The sequence below is a fragment of the Vulpes lagopus genome, chromosome 1 (assembly GCF_018345385.1).
Source record: "Vulpes lagopus strain Blue_001 chromosome 1, ASM1834538v1, whole genome shotgun sequence".
NCBI classification, from domain to species: Eukaryota; Metazoa; Chordata; class Mammalia; order Carnivora; family Canidae; genus Vulpes; species Vulpes lagopus.
In genome coordinates, this window is record NC_054824.1 from 134,701,427 (window position 1) to 134,707,829 (window position 6,403).

Here is a 6,403-nt window from a genome sequence, read left to right on the forward strand (position 1 = left end):
AACTGATACATGAGACATGGGTGATACATGAGACATGAGACATATTATTCATTGGGGTGATAATGCTGGAGAATTTGATCAAATGAGACAGTTCAGGGCCAAGTATCTTGATATTGGAGAAGTTCTAATTATTGAAATAGAGAAGACTTATATGAATTCTAGTTACTAGACTTGGAGGTAACAGTGCAATATAAAGGAGATGAGAGAGAGATACAGTTAGGGAGAGGGGAGATGTGTGCACACAAGTGTATGTAGAGGAGATGTATGTGAATTTCCTGGCTGTATCCAGTGAAATGACCTGGGAAAAGCAATAATGCCAGTATCATGGAGAGCCAGTATCTTGGCTTCTAACTACTATTCTCCAACTAAAAGAATCAGGGATCTTTGTAGAAATGCCTGATTCTAGGACTGGGGCAAGGGAAGTACAGAAGGAGGCTGAACAATCTTCTTGCACAAGGAGAAGATGTCCTCAAAGAATGATGACAGGTGAAAAATGTAGAGAAGCCAACTCCAGTGAGCATCCACTGGGCAATCTGGGGCAAGTTAAGTATCAAAATAAGTGATAGTAAGAGATTATAATCTCTTAAGTAAAACCGATGACCATAAGTCTGTAGTGGTATAAGTTAATTAATTAGTAGAAAGATTACTGTAGGATGGGATATTAATATAGTTTCAAATAATCTCCCTTCAAAATACTTATTTACAATGGGAGAATATTATCTTCATAGTGGAAAAGCTTGGCCTAATCTAATTAAGGGGTCAACATGAATATCATCATTATTGGTACAAAGTATGCTACCTGATAGGTTGCTAAGAGAACACTGCATCACTTTCCTTTAGTGCAGTCAATGATACATAACCTCAAAAAAAACCAAAAAAACAAAAAAAAAAAAAAAGAAAAAAAAAATGATACATAACCTCATCTAATCATGAAATGAGGAAGCCTCACACCTACTCTGAGGAATATACTATAAAATACCTGCTCCTATAGTCTTAAAATTGTGAAGTTCACAAATGCTAAAGTAAGGAACTATTTCAGACACAAGTAGTTAAAGAGACATGGAAACTAATGCATGTGTGATTCTGGACTGGATCTTTTAGCAATGAAGGACGTTAGGGCGATTAATGAAAGTTGAATGAGGTCAATATGAAATAGCATTGTATCAATGTTAATTCTCTGATTTTAATTGCTGTGTTTTGGTTATGTAGGAGAATTTCCTTTTGGAGGAAATAAATACCGACATATTTGGGGCTGATGTATCGTCTGTTTGGCAACCCATTTTGAAATGGTTCGGGAAGAAAGTTCTTTGTACTCTACTTGCAAATTTCAGTTAGTTTGAAATTATCTTAAAAAATTTTTTTTAAAAAAGATTTTATTTATTTATTCATGAGAGACACAGAGATAGAGAGGCAGAGGCTGAAGCAGGCTCCACGCAGGGATCCTTATGTGGGACTCGATCCTGGGTCTCCAGGATCAGGCCCTGGGCTGAAGGTGGCGCTAAACCGCTGAGCCAAGTGGGCTGCCCTAAAAAATTTTTTTTTAAAGCAAATTGCCTTTAGTCTCCAAAACCAGACACATTTAAAACCTCGATAGGTGTGAAAAGTTGATGAGCCTTTTAACTGGCTCTGGTCTACATTTCTAAAAGTTTGTGTTTTGATCTGGAACTTTGCATTAGTACCTGATATTTTAGGATTTGGGGAGAAATTATATGTTATCATATTTTTACATTCAAATAGTAAATCCAAAACTTAATAAATCCAAACAGAAATGGAAATCATTAAGCATTTTAAAATGTCAGCTTAGGCTTGATCAGTCACTTGTTGGACTTTTACCTGGCAACTGTGTGTTCAATTTTGAGTTAATAGAACAAAATAAAGAATGTGTACAAAATAATGGGAATGTAGCATTAACTGATCAGTGCTCAGGGTGGTATTGTTAATCAGAATGCACAATCTGCTGAGTTTTTATACACACACACACACACACACATACCTGTGAAACTTATACCACAGTCAAGATAATGAATTTATCCATCGTCCCCAAAATTTCTTCTTTCCCCTTTGTAATGCTTCCCTCCTACCCTTCCATACTCTCACTCTTTTTGGGTGGCTGTGACTTGAACACAAGAGAAGTGGAGGATAAAGTTGGGAAAATAATGAGCAATTAGCAGGTAAGGCAACAGGAGTTTTCTTGGCTGGTATGCTTGAGTGTGCCAATCTCAAATTAATTTTTCCTCAGTTTTTGGGGGTGTGAGAAATGGAGTGAGGTGGAAAAGGTCCATCTTAGTTCTTAAATGCAAACCTTGAGGTCCAAAGTAACCATTGCCCATAGAGACCAGTGCTCAGAGTAGTGTTGTGATTCCTTTTCCTCTACCCATCATTGTTCAGGAAACTTGATTGGGTTAATGGTGATTGAAACTGAATACAGGCATTTCTAGGTTCCAAGTAGTATCATCAGAACAAACATAAAACCTAAACTGTATTTCCTAGTATGTGTTGTACACCTGGAGAGCAAACTGATCACTAAATCAAAGTTCATTGATTTGGTTTTCAAGTTTTCATTTAGGATTATAAAACTTCAACATCTATCTATAGGTAGATTATAAAGGGATTACCCATTTATAACACATATTATGATTATATACTTAAAATTTTTCTTTTGAACAAAAGATTGCCTGGTTTCATTGAAAAATTATATGCTGCTTGTGGTTCTTGCCAAAGGAGGAGACATCTTTAAATCATATAAACAAATGTATCTATATGCTGAGACATCTGGAAGGAAACAGCTTGAGAGTCGTTTTGCCCAGAAATCTAGTAGGGACTTTGGATATGTAGAATAGGCATTGGAGTCTTACAATTGCCTTTATTTTTGAAATGGGTCATGTTCTGGTATCTTTTTGGTATATTTTAGCACAGATGGGGAATTATGGAAACCCATATCATAACAGACATCACAGTGCCCAAACTGATATATTATGATATTGGCAGAAGAGTTTATGAATTGTTTTATTGTTTATTCCCATCTAGATAAATTTAAGTATATGTCACAAATTGTACTTTGCCTTTTCTAATTCTTATCAATATTGCTTTGCTTCGAAAACTCAATATTTTAGACTCCTAGCTTTTCCCATTAGATGAAACCTTAGAGACTACCAAGGCCCAGTTACTCATTTTATAGATGCTCTTTGCCTTGTATTTTGTAAATGAAGTTAAACTGCATGTTTGTTTCTTCCTAATCTTAATATAGCAAGTTTCTAAAGGGAGCAGCTAGGTCAGAGCTTGAAATTCCAGGGTGTTCCATAATGTGTATTGTTGTCAGAAAGTCTTCTTACTCAACTATAGACCCCAACAGTAAACCAGAAATAGGCAAGACCACTTAATTCTTGCTCTAAAACCTATTATGCTTATTTATCACACTTTCTTGAGGTATTAAAGACTGTTTATAATGACTGGAACATTCCAACCAGCAGAACAGAAGAGTCCTGATAACAGAATTCCTAGAAGACCATACCCCACATATCGCCTTCCTTGCCCAAGATCTTGGGCTGAGCACGTATGAGCAACTCCTACTCAAGATCATGTGCTCTCTTGCACATACCCCTCTGAACCTCTCCTTATAAAACTCTTAGGAGTCCATCTCGTGTGTGGACAGGTTGGTTGTTAAGGCTTGAGCCTGCCACCTCCCCCATCTGCTGTCACCTTAAATAAATTTTCTCTTTCTCTTTTCCAAACCCTCATCTTACTGAGTTACTGGCTTCTCTTGTGATGAGTTTGTCCCAGGTTGTTCAGCAACAGCTTGAGCAAACCCAGCTATAAGGTATGCTTTCAATTTGCCCATCCCCCTGGGGATTCCCTGGGACAGAGCAGTTGGCTGTGGTAGCACACTGCCTGACCTGTTCCTTTCTGGAGTTAGTGGCTATGGCTCTGATAGGTTGATCTGTAACATTGTCAGGGAGCCAGAACATCCTGTCCCTTTTTTGCAGAGCAAGAATCTCTGTCTCCTTCAAGGTCCTTCTAACTGGGCTAAAAATAAGATTGACATGGCACTGATTAATAGGCAAAAGTCAAATTTAATAGTGTTCATACAGGGAACCCATACAGATGCGGAAATTCCAGATAATCAGGCAAACCGAGGTATATATGTCATTCTGAACTAAGGAAAAGGTAATAGGGATCTGGGACTTCAAAAGGAAGGATTGCAATTCACAGGAAGATTAAAAAAGTAATGTTGGTAAACAAATGTTTGCTCTGCCATATAGATGGCTTACTCAGATCAATTTTATCTCCTGTCATAAGCCTTATTTTGGAAAGACCCTCCAATTTAGATTCTTTCGTGTAGTTAAGGGAGGGACAAAAGTTTCTGTTGAGCCAGCAGGGTCTCAGTTGCCTTCAGTTCAAAATAATCCATCTCGGAGCAGCCTGCCCTCAGTTGCTACAGTATAATATAGGAGATTGGAAGAATGACCTAAAGAAGGCTTAGCAATATGGCCGAGAATTTTACGGAGATGATTCATAGTAAAATTCAGCTTGTAAGTGGTTTAACTGTTTTGCAGAAACTTCTCCCCATCCTTGGGTTAATATAGTTCCATGTCTTTTTATGATTCCTACTGTAACCAAACTAATGTGAGTTTGCCCCTTGTTGAGTCACAGATAGAAGCTAAACCAAGTTGAATCACACAAAGTAAACATTGTTTGCAGCAAATAAGGAGGTCATGGAGAATAGCTCACCAAGCAAGGGTGAACAGGTTCCTTTTATTTAGGATTAGGGGTAATGTTTAGATAGAGAAGCCTAGTCATCAAACAAGGGGGATGGGATAAGATTGCTCATGGGTCTTAAGGAAACATGTCTATGCATATATTGCATATTATGTAAATAAGGCTTGTACTCCTCCTTGGGTAGACATTTTAGTATGATAATGAGGTAAAGGTAATTATTTACCTTTTTTTTTTTAATCTCAGATTATTCCAGAGGTTACTCTATGGTTCATCTGTACAAGTGCAAGTTGGGGGTTGAGCTCAAACTGGTCTGGGTTGTCTGGAGCAAGTTGGGGGTTGAGCTCAAACTGGTCTGGGTTGTCTGGCTGCAGGAGCTCTTCCTTTGGGCAGTCATTATTGCTTTAGGGGTAGTTTTGATTTCCATTATGGGATGTTATGCCCACAGGGTCTTTTGCCTGAGTTAAGGAACTTAAGGAAAAATGTGGGACTGAGGTCAGTGGGTACAAGCAGGTGAGCAGTGCAAGTCAGCTCTTGAGGTCTAGCTAGTCACATTGCCATTCAAGTTTGAGGAACCTTCAGTCCTTCAGTTTATCTTTCAAAATAGTATGTCCAGGACTGAACCACAGTATTGAAGTTTTAGAATATAGGTGAGGTCAGAGCCAACAACCAAGAAAGAATTCTTTGATGCAAAATGGTGATTTTATTAAAGCACAGGGGGACAGGAAGTGTAGGCAGGAAGAGCTGCTGCCCCAGGCTTATGAGGGGTGGCTGATTATATACCTGCAGAGTTGGGGGAGATAAGGAAAAGGGAGATTTCAAAAGGATTTTCATATGGTAAGGAGGACCTACAAAATATTGGAGGCCTTGCCATTGTCAAGTTAAAGATTGTTTTTCCCTCTGCAATGCACCCAACATTAAGACAATTGGAAACTTCCTGAGGAATGTCACACATATCCCACCCTGGGCAGGGGTCCTTTGTGGTTTATCAGCTTGTGCTTTGTCCCTTAGCTAGCCCTGTTCCCCTTCTGGGCAATGATTGGATCTAAAAGGAAAAGGTTGGTCCTGTGCTTACTTACCTCCCTTCTAAGAAGCCTCTCCTTTTGTTCTCTGCCCCAGAATCATTAATAAACAACTCTACAAAGATTCACTTCTACTTGGAAAGGACCTCTCGTTCCTGGTATGATGCTCAAGGTCCAGAGTGACAGTGGTTAGAGGATTTGAAAATGGGTTTTTATTTTTTAGTGAAGTATGTTTCCTAGCTGGTTTGTTTTGCATGTATAGGGGAGCAAAATTTGCCACCCCAAAATATATCTTTTTGGCATAGGATTATGTTAGACTGATTATTTTTAAGAAACTGCAAGCATAGAATAAACTCAAAAAACAAGAAATTATTCTTTTGTAAGAGGCATTTACAAGTATAAGGGCAATCTTTGTAAGGGTGGTTCCTTACCTATACCAGGAAGAGGGAAGAGGGTGACTCTGAATCTCTGGAAATTCTTATCAAAGGAAAATATAATAGCTTAAATCTGCATAACAACCTTATTCATGTTTACTGTCTTTTCTTAGTAACCTCCCTCAACTAACCTTCTACCCCTAACATATTTTGTCTTTAGCTGAAAGTGGTATTTAAGGCAATGACTTAGCCATTTTGGAAAGTGACTCAGTTTTCCCAGGATTCTTTCTTGTA